Source organism: Hyaena hyaena, unplaced genomic scaffold (genome assembly GCF_003009895.1).
Source record: "Hyaena hyaena isolate Hyena2069 unplaced genomic scaffold, ASM300989v1 scaffold_769, whole genome shotgun sequence".
In the NCBI taxonomy this organism is placed as follows: domain Eukaryota; kingdom Metazoa; phylum Chordata; class Mammalia; order Carnivora; family Hyaenidae; genus Hyaena; species Hyaena hyaena.
In genome coordinates, this window is record NW_024081401.1 from 572791 (window position 1) to 586483 (window position 13693).

The window sequence follows — 13693 nt, forward strand, 5'->3', positions numbered from 1 at the left end:
CTTTATTTAAAACATTCACACGTATACAGTATTCTGTATCTGACATTTTTAATATCTGAAGTCCTTGCAGCTTAAATCTGTTATTTGTTTTCTCTGTTATTCATTTATGGTGTCTTGCTTCCATGTGTATTTGTGATCTTTGATATGAACTAATTTTTGTTTGCTTTTTAATTTTAAGAATCCTATCTGCTTAAGCTGAGATAGTTTCCTTCAGTGAAGATGTGTATCTGCTTCTCCCAAAAGATGGGGGGAACCACCATCCCTGGATCACTTGAATGTACCTCAAAGGTCTCAGCTTAATGTGGGAGTCTCAGGTTTAACTCCCTTACCTTTTAGTGGTCTGAAGGCTTGTCATTCTAACCACAATTAGAATATTTTAGGAATTGGCCCATGAAGAACTCCTCCTTGCTTACTCCACAGCTCATGATTTTCCCCCTTTGTGGGGAATAGGGGGAGTAGCCTTAGAGATTTCTCCTGTTTACTTGGGCCCTGAAATGCTTTAAAAGGTATATGTTATATAGGTTTTTTACAGTAGAAGGGACTCCCTTCTACTTGTTCACCATATTCAAGAAGGAGAAGTTTCTCTATACAATTAGGTATCCTACTTTTTTTTATTAGCTTTGAGCCTTTTTCTATACTAGCCCTCGTAAATATCCAATAGAATTAGATATTTAGAATATTTTTTAATTTTTTGCTGTTGCAAGTAAGACTGCAGTGAACATTATGGTGGAAATGTAAGGCAAATCTGGGATTGAAGCTAGAAAGAGAAAGCATACCTATTATTCTGGACAAGGGTTGCAAATTCAAGTGTGTTATAGGATCCAGGAAAATAATGCAAAATGCAAATGAATAAAGTGAACCTGGTTAGGTACAAAACACCATAAGGAGTGATGGGAACACGTCAAACTGAAGGGCCTGATATGGTCAGTTTTTTCTTTTTCTTTTTTTTAAATTTTTTAATGTTTATTTTTGAGAGAGAGACAGAGTGTGAGTGGGGGAGGGGCAGAGATAGAGGAAGACACAGAATTCAAAGCAGGCTCCAGGCTCTGACCTGTTAGCACAGAGCCCAATGTGGGGCTCAAACTCATAAACTGTAAGAATGAGCCACCTAGGTACCCCTGGTCAGTTTTTTAAAACAAAACAAACTGAAACCCAGATTTTTTATTATTTAAAAAAATTTTTTTAGAAATCTCCAAAATTTTTATTTATTTATTTTTAATATTTATTTATGTTTGGGAGAGGGCAAGTGGGGGAGGGGCAGAGAAAGGGGAACAGAGGATCTGCATGGGCTCTGCACTGTCAAGCGACAGCAGCAAGCTTGATGTGGAGCTCAAACTCATGAACTGCAAGATCATGACCTGAGCCAAAGTCAGTCGCCCAGCCTACTAAGCCACGCAGGTGCCCCTCCAGAATTTTTATTTTTATGGTGGCATTTTTACTGTACAAGCCACAAAAAACCTGTTGACACACAAGATATGACTGTCAGGCTGTCACTTGGCAACATATGCTCTAAGATCATGACTGGGAATAAATGGTAGGGAAGTGCCAACTGAAGACACAGCTGTTTAGTCATCTTTCCATCCTCATCATGAAAATAGAGAGAAATGAGGGGTTAAGAGATTAAGATCTTGGCCTTGAGGATTTCTTTTTACTAAGGCTCAGCTTTTTGGTTTTTATCTTCCTTCCTTCTGCTCTTCCCTCTCATCAGATGTGCTGTTTTCAGGCTAAGCTAAACTCCCAAAAGTTATCTCGGGTCCAGCTACCCTGCTGGGCTTGCCATCCAGTAGTTTTATCAAATAAATATCGGTGATGCCCTACTAAGTTCCAAGGTTTTAAGCTAACAATTACCTATCAAGACAGAGCCCCACACTGCAAAAATGTGCTGTCATGAAGAGATAAATAACAGAATAAACTGGCCAAGGTTTGGTACCAAGTGAGTTGTGCAGACAATTGCTATTGAAGCTCAAAAGAAAATTTCTGTGATTCAGAAAAGCTTCCAGGGGTTCCTGGGTGGCTCAGTCAGTTGAGTGTCCAACTTCAGCTCAAGTCATGATCCATCTTGGGGCTCTTTGTGGGTTCGAGCCTTGTGTTGAGCTCTGTGCTGACAGCTCAGAACCTGGAGCTTGCTTCAGATTCTGTGTCTCCCTCTCTCTCTGCCTCTCCCCCACTCGTACTTTGTCTGTCTGTCTCTCTCTCTCTCAAAAATAAACATTAAAAAAAGAAGAAGAAAGAAAAGCTTGCAGACATGGTAGAATTTGAGCTAGGTCCTTTAAAAAAAAAAAGACAAGAGAAATCGGGAGAGAGCATTCTCGATATCTTCCCAGTGGAGTGAGCCAAAACTCAGAATTCAGAATAAATTTGACACGTGATGGAACATGGTTGAATAAGTAGGAAGGAATTTTGAATGTCACATTAAGGAATTTGGATTATCCTGTGGGCGATAGGGAGCCATTGAAGACATTTTAGTAATAAGGTGATATAATGAAGGCAGTGTTTTGGGGAGATTAATCTTGTGTCATTAGATAGGATAGCAGGGAGAAAAGAGTGAAAGCACTAGAAAGCATGAAACTAGTAGAAAAATGTATAATAATTGAGAGGAGAGGTAATGCAGATCTGAATTAAAATGATTAGGAGTAAGGGTGGGAATTTGAGAGGCAACATAATGGGTGGTTAAGAACACTGACTTTAGAATCAGAGAGATCTGTATTTGAATCTCAGATCAGATATTTACTGACTGAATTAGGAAGATTATTTAATATCCCTGAGCCTCATTTCTCACCCATAAAATAGAGATAATAATACTTAGAGAGTGGTTATATGGATTAAATGAGATAATGTAAGTTAGTTATTAGCATAATAGTTGGAATATAGTAAAAGCACAATAGATTATTAGATCAATGCCTAAAATATTTGAAAAAAGATTCAGCATGACTTGGTAATTGTCTGAATGTAGGAAGAGTCCAGGTGACTCTTTTAATGTTTTCAAGCTTGTGTTTGTTACTGATAGTCCAAAGAAGGCTGATTTGAAATAGAAAAATCAGCTTGAATTTAGTTGAATATGTTGAATTTGAGGTAATGGTAAAAAGTGTCTAGTAGGCTATTAGAAATTTGATTCTGGAAGTTCTGGAAGAATGTAAGATTTGGAAATCAGTGGCATAATGGGAAGGGCCAAATACTTCTCAAGTTGAAAAGACTTCAGATCTGAGCCTTGCTGTAAATCGACATTATTTTTCATTATTTCTAAAATTTTTAAATTTGAGTATAGTTAACTATAAATCTACATTTAAAAGTGTGCCAGGTATTGTTTTATTAAACAGTGAAGAAAGAATGAACTAAGAGGAAGAACTAGGAAGATTAAAGCCAAAGGGAGAAGAGGGTTTCAATAGAAAAAGATGGCCAAGTGTCAGAAAGTTTAAATAATATAAGTTCAAAATTAAACTATTTCAGACCAAGTATTATAAGACAGACTTCTGGTGGTTATGAAATGGTTAGGGAGAAAATAAAGTTAACATAGTCTATTTTCTTTTTTTTTTTTTATGTTTATCTTTAGACACACACACACACACACACACACACACACACACACACACATACACACAGAGTGTGAGTCAGGGAGGGACAGAGAGAGAGGAAGACACAGAATCTGAAGCTCCCTCCAGGTTCCAAGCTGTCAACACAGAGCCCAACGCGGGCCAGTGAGCCAAGTGGTGAAATCATGATCTGAGTCAAGAAGTCGGACACTCAACCAACTGAACCACCCAGGTGCCCCAAAGTAGCCTATTCTAAGAATTTTTGTGTTGAAAAAAACAAGAGAAAGAGGGAATTGTCTCAGGTCCTTGAGTTGACATGCCAGTGATGCCAGAAATGCCTCTGCTTTCTGTATACCTGAAATTCCACCACCCTTACCCAGTTACAGAGACTTCGAAGATTCTGTCTCCGTGGAGCTGAGCAACACTGTTCACTGCTGCTGCAGCTTTTTCCTTTAATAGTTTTATGGAAATATAATTGATCTACCATGTTTCACCAGTTAAAGCATACAATTTAATTGTTTTTAGCATATTCACAGAGTTGAGCAACTATCACCACAATTTAATTTTAGAACATTTTCATCATCCCACAAAGAAATCCCATACCTGTTAACAATCACTCCCTATTTTCCCCTTCCCCAAGTCCCTGGCAGCCACCAACCTAATTTTGTCTCCATAGATTTGCCTAATCTGGACATTGCATATAAATGCAGTCAAAATTTCATATTTGGCTTTTTCCACTTAGGGTGATGTTTTCAAGGTTCATCTATGTTGTAGCATGTTTCAGTACTTCATTCCTTTTTTGTTGACTAATATTCCATTTTGCAAACATACCACATTTTATTTACCCATTCATTTATTGAAAGACACTTAGTTGTTCCCACTTTTTGGCTATCATGAATAATGCTGTGAATATTCATATACAAACTTTTGTATGAATATTTGTTTTCATTTCTTTTAGGAATATATTTAGGAGTAGAACTTCTGTTCATATGGTAACTCTGTATTTCACATTTTAACGAACTTCCAGACTGTTTTCCAAAGTGATTGCACCATTTTACAATCCTCCTAGCGATGTCTGAGAGTTCTGATTTCTCCACATCATCATCAACACTGTTTATTGTCTGTCTTTTAGATTTCAGCCATTCTAGAAGGGTGAAGTGGTATTTCAGTTTAGTTTGACTTGCACTTCCCTAATAACAAATGATGTTGGGATTCTTTTCATGTGCTTATTGACCATTTTTATGTCTTCTTTGAAGAAATATCTATTCAAATCCTTTGCTCATTTTTTAATTGAGTTATATGTCTTTTTTTGTTGAGTTGGAAGAGTTCTTTGTATATCCTGGATAGAAATCTCTTATCAGAAGTATGATTTGCAGGGGTGCCTGGGTGTCTCCATCGGCTACGCATCTGACTCTTGGTTTCAGTTCAGGTCATGATCTCACAATTCATGAGTTCAAGCCCCTCATGGGGCTCTGCACTGGTGGCACAAAGCCTGCTTGGGATTCTTTCTCTCCCTCTCTCTGCCCCAACCTTGCTCATATTCTCTCTCTCCCTCTCCCTTCCTCTCAAAATAAATAAATAAAACTTTAAAAAAAAAAAAAAAGAAATACGATGTGCAAATATTTGCTCCCATTCTGTGGGTTGTCTTTTCACTATCTTGATTGTATCTTTTCACTATCTTGATTGTATCCTTTGAAGCACAAAAGCTTTAAATTCTTATGAAGTCCACTTTATTTTTTCTTTTGTCACTTGTACATTTGGCATTGTATCTAAGAATATATTGCCTAACTCAAGGTTATGAAGAGTTACTCCTTTTTTTTTTTTTTTTGGCTTCTTTTAATAGACCTTTTTTCCCCCCCACATGAACAACAGGGATCTTCTCTTCTAAGCCTTCTGAGTCAGATCTGTCTATTGCTCACTCTCATTTACACTCACGGCACATCTCTTTTTATACTACTCTTGTTCAACAAGACTTTGGCTAACCATTTTCTATCTGCCAAGCACTGTGCTAGGTTTTGTGGGAAACACAAAATAAAAATTCTTTCTTATACACTGGATATTGGGCAAAGATTAATTTAACTTGGAATTTGCAGTTAAAGGAGACATTAAATTGGATATGAAAAAGGAACAATAAACATATCAAAAGACAAATGATTTACTTAATCAAAACTGTTTGTGGACTAATGCTACTTTTTGATGAAGTTTGCATCAGTATGCAATGAAATGAGAAAAGTAATGATATGCTTATTTTTATGAAATGATAATAGTTGATATAAAGGGTTTTTTTAAGTTTATTTATTTATTTTGAGAAAGAGAGAGCATGGGAAGGGTAAAGAGAGGGAGAGAAAGAGAATCCTAGGCAGGCCCTACACTGTCAGTGCAAAGCATGAACCACGAGACCATGACCTGAGCTTTAATCAAGAGCCGGTTGCTTAACCAACTGAGCTACCCAGGCGCCCCTATTTCTTTTTTAAATGATGCTACTTGGCAATGTAAGAAAGTGGCAATTCCATATTGATCTACTGGGTTTTGTGGGATTCTTTTCTTGCCTGTAAAATTCACAGCCTGCTGCCACAGGTTCAGAAGACAGATAATTTCTTGCTCTGGGGTAATCAGTGAAGACTTGATGGAGGAGATGATCTGTACCTTGTAGATGTTGGATAATTCTGAGTAGAGAGTCAAGTGTAACAGGTAGGAAAATCTGAACAAAGGTAGCAGAGTGGAAATGAGATTATGGGAATACTACTTGGCAATGAGAAGGAAGGAAATCCTGCCATTTGCAGCAACATGGATGGAACTGGAGGGTATTATGCTAAGTGAAATAAGTCAGTCAGAGAAAGACAGATATCATATGTTTTCACTCTTACGGGGAACTTGAGAGACTTAACAAGACCATGGGGGAAGGGAAGGGAATAAATAGTTGCAAACAGAGAGGGAGGGAGCCAAACCATGAAACTCTTAAATACAGAAAACATGATGGGGGGGGCGGGGTATGGGGGAGGAGAAAATGGGTGAGATAGGCATTGAGGAGGGCACTTGTTGGGATGAGCACTGGGTGTTGTATGTAAGCAATGAATCCCGGGAATCTATCCCCAAAACCAGGAGCTCACTGTATATACTGTAGTTAGCCAATTTGACAATCAATTGTATTTAAAAATTAAAAATAGGGGTGTCTGGGTGGCTTAGTTGGTTAAGCATCTGACTTCAGCTTAGGTCATGATCTCATAAGTTGTGGGTTCAAGCCCCACATCTGGAGCCTGTTTCAGATTCTGTGTCTCCTCTTTCTGCCCCCCCCCCCCATGCTCTGTCTCTGTCTCTCTCTCTCTCTCTCTCTCAAAAACATACAAACATTAATAAATAAATAAATAATTTTTAAAAAAGGAAGTGAGATTATGAAACAGGTTTAAAGGAATACATGATGGGGTATGGGAAGTAAGGTTGTATTGAGAGAGAGTAGATAGCCAAGATGGAGGACCTTGCAAGGCAAAATGAGTTCGAACTTGATTCTCTAGATAATGGGAAACCATTAAAAGGGGCAGAAGGAGCAAAATATTGAAGATGGTACTTTAAGGAGATGAATCTGGTAGTACTGGAAGGTAAATTGCAGGTGAGTGTACTAATTAAGAGTCAGTTGGGGTTTATAATGTGATAATATTTGTATTTTGTTTCTAACCAAAAAATAATTTGATCTTTCATCAAAAGCACTATAGATCTTAGGCAGTAGTGGGTAGAAAGTAGGTGATGATGTGGTGAAGTAAGCCAAACACTTAAAATGTGAAAGCTGCCACCTTGTATAGGCAACTAGAAACAACTAGTGCCTCTCCAGTGCAATGCATGGCGTAGCCTCACAGAAATCTCAGGGACAAAGACCATGGCCCTAGACCTCTTATAGTAAGAAGCTAGAACTCCAGGCTTCATCATGGGGATTGACTTTGCCATAACCTAAACTCCTTATTCAACCCACTTTGAAGTCTATATCAGGGGAAAGGGAAGTACAGCCATACCTCAAGGATATTGTCAGTTCTGTTCCAGATCACTGCAATAAAGTGAATATTGCAACAAAACAAGTCAAATGACTACTTTGGTTTTTCAGTGCATATAAAAGTTATGATTATACTATAGTCTGTTAAGTGTGCAATAGCATTATGTCTTTAAAAATGTACATACCTTAATTTAAAAATACTTTGCTAAAAAATGCTAACCATCATCTTAGCTTTCAGTGAGTTTTAATATTTTTGCTAGTGGAGGCTCCTGGCTGAATGTTGATGCCTCCTGACTGATCAGGATGGTCGGTGCTGAAGATTGGAGTGGCTTGTGGCAAGTTCTTAAAATAAAATAAAACCATGAAGTTTGGCACATCGATTAACTCTCTTTCACAAAAATTTCTCTGTAGCATTCAATGCCATTTGATAACATTTCACCCACAGTAGAACTTCTTTCGAAATTGGAGTCAGTTCTCTCAAACCCTGCCACTGCTTTTTCAACTAAGTTTATGTAATTTCTAAATCCTTTGCTGTCATTCCAGCAGTCTTCACAGCATCTCCACCAGGAGTAGATTCCATCTCAAGAAACCACTTTCTTTGCTCATCCATAAGGAGCAACTCCTCACCCACTAAAGTTTTATCATGAGAGTATAGCAATTCAGTCACATCTTTAGGCTTCACTTCTAATTCTAGTTCCCTTGCTGTTTCCACCACATCTGCACTCACTTCCTCCACTGCAGTTTTGAACCCCTCAAAGTCATCCATTAGGTTAAAATCAGCTTCTTCCAAACTCCTGTTAATGTTGATATTTTGACTCTTCTTATAAATCATGCCATCTTAATGGCACCAGGATTGGTGAATCCTTTCCAGAAGGGTTTCAATTAACTTTGCCTAGATCCGTTAAAGGAATCACTACGTATGGCACTATAGCCTGATGAAATGTATTTCTTTTTTTTATTATTTTTTTGTTAATGTTTGAAATGTATTTCTTAAACAATAAGACTTGAAATATGAAATGACTCCTTGATCCATGGGCTGCAGAGTGGATGTTTTATTAGCAGGATTGAAAACAACATTAATGTCATTGTACCTCTCCATCAGAACTCTTTGGTGACCAGGTGCCTTGTCATTGAGCAGTAATATTTTGAAAGGGATCTTTTGTTTTTCTGAGTAGTGGGCCTCAACAGTGGGCTTAAAATACTCAGCAAACCATGTTGTAAACAGATGTGCTGTCATCCAGGCTTTGTTCCATTTACAGATCACAGACTGAGTAGATTTAGCATAATTCTTAAATGCCCTAGGATTTTTGGAATAGTATATGCATGAACACTGGTTCCAACTTAAAGTCACCAGCTGCCTTAGCTCCTAACAGGAGAGTCAACCTATCCTTTGAAGTTTGAAGCCAAGGCATTGGCTTCTCCTCTCTAGCTATGAAAGTCCTAGAAGACATCTTCTTCCAATTTATGGCTGTTTTGTCTACATTGAAAATCTGTTGTTTCGTGCAGCCACCTCCATGAGTGATCTTAACTGGATCTTCTAGATAACTTGCTGCAGCTTCTACATCAGCACTTGCTGCTTCACCTTGTAATTTTATGTCACGGAGATGGCCTTTTTTCCTTAAGCCTCATGAAGCAACCTCTGCTTGCCTCCCACTTTTCTCCTGTAGTTTTCTCACCTCTCTCAGCCCTCATAGAATTAAAGAGAGTTAAGACCTTGCTATGAATTAGGCTTTGGCTTAGGAAATGTGGCTGGCTTGATCTATCCAGATTATTGAAGCTTTCTCCATATCAATAATAAGGCTGTTTTGCTTTCTTATGATTCATGTGTTTAGCAGAATAGCACTTCTAACTTCCTTCAAGAACTTTCTTTTGCATTTACAACTTGGATAAGTGTTTGGCACAGAGGCCTAGCTTCTGGCTTATCTTAGCTTTCAACATGCCTTCCTCACTAAGCTTAATCATTTCTAGCTTTTAATTTAAAGTGAGAGGTGTGCAACTCTTCCGTTCATTTGAACACTTTGAGGCCACTGTAAGGTTATTAATTGGCCTAATTTCAGTATTATTATGTCTCAAGGAATAAGGAGGCCCAAAGGGGAAGGAGAAAGGAAGGGGAACAGCCAGACAGTGGAGTTGTCAAAACACACACAACATTTATTAAGTTGACTCTTTTATGGGCATGGTTCATGGTGCCCCAAAACAATTAACAATAGTTATATCAAGGATCACTCGGAAACCAACTTGACAATAAACTACTTGTAAAAAAAAAAAAAAAAAAAAAAAAAGATCACTGATCATGGGGCTCCTGGGTGGCTCAGTTGGTTAAGTTTCTAACTCTTGATTTTGGCTCAGATCATTATCTCACTATTCATGAGATCAAGCTCCATGTTGGACTCTGCACTGACAGCACAGAGCCTGCTCGGGATTCTCTCTCTCCCTTTCTCTCTGCTCCTCCCCCACTTGTTTACATGCACGTGCACACATGCTCTCTCTCTCAAAATAATAAACTTAAAAAAAAGTTTATTTTAAAGGATCACTGGTCACAAGTCACCATAACAAATTTAATAATATTGAAAAAGTTTGAAATATTGTGAGAATTACTAAAATATGACACAGAGACACAAAATGAATAAATGCTGTTTGAAAAATGGCACTGATAGACTTGCTCCACAGAGTGTTGCCAAAACAAAAACAAAAATAAAATGCAGTATCTGAAAACATAATGAAGTAAAGCTCAATACAAGGAGGTATACATGTACAATGACACCAACACCATTTCTGCTGCTTTCGATCTCCCTGTGAAAAGCACTAATGGTCAGTTTTATAAAGCAGTCTCCTTCTCTCCTTCCCTTCCTCACTGTTTCCTGCTTTATAGGATCAAGGTGCCCTGGCCCCTCAAACAGATCAAGGTTGGAGGTGGGTTTTTGGATATTTACCTGCTTCTCTGTTCTCTCTCTGACTCTGTTCATTTCAGCATATCATCAGTGGGCTCATGGGTCTCATAGGAAATAGAAGCAATAAGGAAAAAGAAACTATATCTCTTCTGGATCCTGAGTGGTGGCTGCTGTGGTCCTGGCCAGTGGACCCAAGACTTCTTTCTAGGGACCTGAAATCCAAAGGCTTGGCTGAGGGATCCAGATACTAGTCAGCACCGAGAGGAGACCTAGGTAGAGCTAGAATTTAAGGACCAGCCCCAGCTTGTGAGGGTCTTTGTTGTTAAGGGTGGCAGCAGGGGGCAGTGACATGAAGTAGACAAACAGTGCTTCTGCTTACTGTACAACTGGCTCTGGCTGGCTTCTCCACTGTTTACTGATTTCCACAGAACTGGCCCAGGACCTGAGGAAGGTGGAGCTGGGAAGGAGTGAAGGGCTCTGTAGATCTACAGGCAGAACTGAGATTTTTCTCTGGCTGAGGAGAAACCACTCCCTTTCCGTAGCCTTCCTTTCCCTACGAAAATAAGCTTCCCGGCCCCTCAGCCTGGTCAAATGGATTCTGCTTCACCACTGGCCCAGCCGGACCCCACTCAGCACTTGACCAAAAACTGATGCAGGTGAAGAGAGAAGGTTTTGTTCCGGTTACATTAACAGAGCCTCTGAAGATGCAGGGAACTGAATAGGGACTCTGTGCACCCTGTGTACAGAAGCCTGCCTATGGCCCAGTCTCTCTTTTTTCTGAGACAGACCTCATTTCTCTGAAGAGGCACACCCTAGAAAGCGTAGTGCTAAATCTTGCTGGGGTACACAAAGACTCTACCTGCTGGTAGAATGATGACTGGTCCCTGCAACCTTCCCTCAAGGTTTCAGAAACCCCCTTCCAGGCTAGCTGCTCCACCCTGAGGCTAGTCTGGAATCCTAGTGAAAGGAAAAAGCTGGAAAACAAGGAGTCATTCAGAGTGGGTGAAGAGAGGAGGGAGAGGTTTCTGGCTAAGATCTAAAAGGAGGGGCCTAAAGGAAGGAAGGAAGCTCTAAGGCTCTGCCCAGACTTTTTCCCTGACACTCCTAAGAGCAAGAGAGAAGCTAGACCCAGCTCGCTCCCTAATTTTCTTTGCTGCCTTGAGAGTTCTCAGTCTTCCAGCGCTGGCTGCCCTCTGTGGCTGACTTCTTTCTCTCCCCTCCCCCTTCCCTAGGCTAAAGGGCCCACAGGGACTGACAGGGAGGGAGGCTGAGTGGCTGTACTGTGGGCATGCCTGCTCCTTTCCCTTCCCCCTTCCCTTAGCAGCAACGTCACCGCAGCACCAGTGGCAGCGGCAGCAGCAAGGATACTGGGGCTGGGATTGCGCAGCCTCCCTGCATTAGCAACGATGCCATTGTATTAGCAGAAATCAGATCTTAGGAAATCGGTTCAATTCCCCCTGTGTGGTCCCGTGGAACAATGCCTCAGCTGGAACTGTCGAGGTAGAGCTTGGTTGGAGTGCAAAAGGAACAGAAGCCTCCGGGTACAGCTCAAGGCTCCTTACAGAGGTATGGTTTAGCGGAGCTGGGGGAGGGGCAGGGCAGAGGCGCTAGGATAACCGATCAGCACTTTTGGACCCAGGCTTTTGAGGATTGGCTTTGTCTTCCTGAGAGAGAGAGAGAGAGAGAGCACAAAGAGAGAGAAAGAGAATGCAAGCATGAGAGCAAACATTAGATGAGCTCCTCCATGCATACATTTGGGCTGTGGTGCAGAGGTTTGGGCTAATGCTATTTTATCAAGCAGCGGAAGATCCCCTCTTTTCTGGGCATTTCTAATGAGGCTGCTATAGTGTGGGTCATGGTGGAGGGGAGGGGTCATATCTAGGAACAAAGACTTAATGGGAGGAGACACCCCTAAAGCTATTCTAAGTTTATGATGGAGAATATGCAGGGATCCAAGCAGCTCTCAAGAGGAAGGGCTGGGAAGCATCCAGTCCGTTCTTTTCCTCCATACACAAGTATACATTCCCATAGACACACATACCTTATCTGCTGGTGTCATAGAGCTACCTGGCTGTAGGTGAGGATGGAATAGGAAATGTTGACCAAGAGGCTCTACAGTGTATTGGGGGGGTGGAATGTGAGGAGGCAGTCACTGTAATGCCTATAGCACCTGACCTGTTATAATCAGTTTCCTTATACAGACCTAGATTCCTTTCGGGAACAGACCTAAGCATAAGCTGATCCTCCCAAACTCACCCTCTTTGTCTCTTCTCTTCAGTCCTGCCCAAGAGAAGACTCAGACAGGAAAACAGTTATCAGTCCTATTGATGCTCCTCATTGGGCCTCAGGTCAAGATCAGGTTTTTAAAGAATAGCAACTGAATACCACTGTCTTCCCAGTCCTCCTTCAGGAGGCCAAGAAAAGAGGGAAGGGGTTCTATGACTGGCAGAAAGATGCTGATGACCAAAGACGAGGGAAACCTTTCTTCTGGAGTTTAGAACATTTTCCTGCCCAGAGTTGATCTATTGCTCAGCAGATAGAAAGAGTTCCTTAAATTTCCATTTCCATTGACCACCTTGGTGGATGATTCAAACACATATGCTAAAAGGAGTTAGTGATTCCACATTGTGCAAATATGTGGTTGGCGAATATGCTGGGAAGTTGCAAGAGGGTGTTTGTTCCCAGGAAGCATCTAGGAATGTGAACTACAGAACAGGCAAAAGGGGCCTTGGGGGCTATGAATGGGGCAGGAAGATGAGGCCTGGGAGGTGAGATAGGAGGTGGATTGAAGATTGTTTAATAACAGTCATGTTACTGAGATGGTAATATGAAAGGGACTGTAGGTTCAGAGAATAGAGAAGTGAGTAAATCCAAATTATGTAAGTAGAGGCTAGAGTGTGGGCCTATACAGGAAAAGTAGGAAGCAGCTGCTGTAGTAGCAGGATAAATGCCGGGACTTTCGGAAGAGGGTGTGGCCTCTGAACATTTTCTTTGGGAAGCAGTTGTAGTGGAAGGAATTAGGAATTAGGCAGACTGGGGTTGTGTCCCATCTCAGCTGTGTAATTGTGGACAAATGACTTACTCTTGCTAAGCTTCAGTTTTCTCATCTATAAAATGGGAATGATTATGCCTACTTTAAAAGATCATAGTGGAACTAGAGATGACATATGTGAATCACCTGGCATGTAAGAGCTCAGTGAATGATCACTAATAAGTAGTAGTATTATGATAGGCCAAGAGACATATATTTGGGATGGGGGCCAGGAAAAGGGCTCTCATGGAAAGCTTTC

General features: G+C 40.5%; 1 protein-coding gene across 5 annotated transcripts in view; it reads left to right on the top strand.

Annotated features, from left to right (window-relative positions):
* RUSC2 (RUN and SH3 domain containing 2) overlaps positions 1-13693 on the top strand; it is a 64700-nt gene that overhangs the window by 29892 nt on the left and 21115 nt on the right. The window contains exon 1 of one of the 5 annotated variants that reach the window (XM_039218547.1): positions 11616-11969. The exons of 2 other annotated variants lie outside the window; for them this stretch is intronic. The gene's annotated coding sequence lies outside the window, so the exon portion shown is untranslated. Of the gene's footprint in view, positions 1-11615; positions 11970-13693 lie in introns of those variants that run through there. 2 more of the 5 variants (XM_039218550.1, XM_039218551.1) reach the window with 2 other exon arrangements.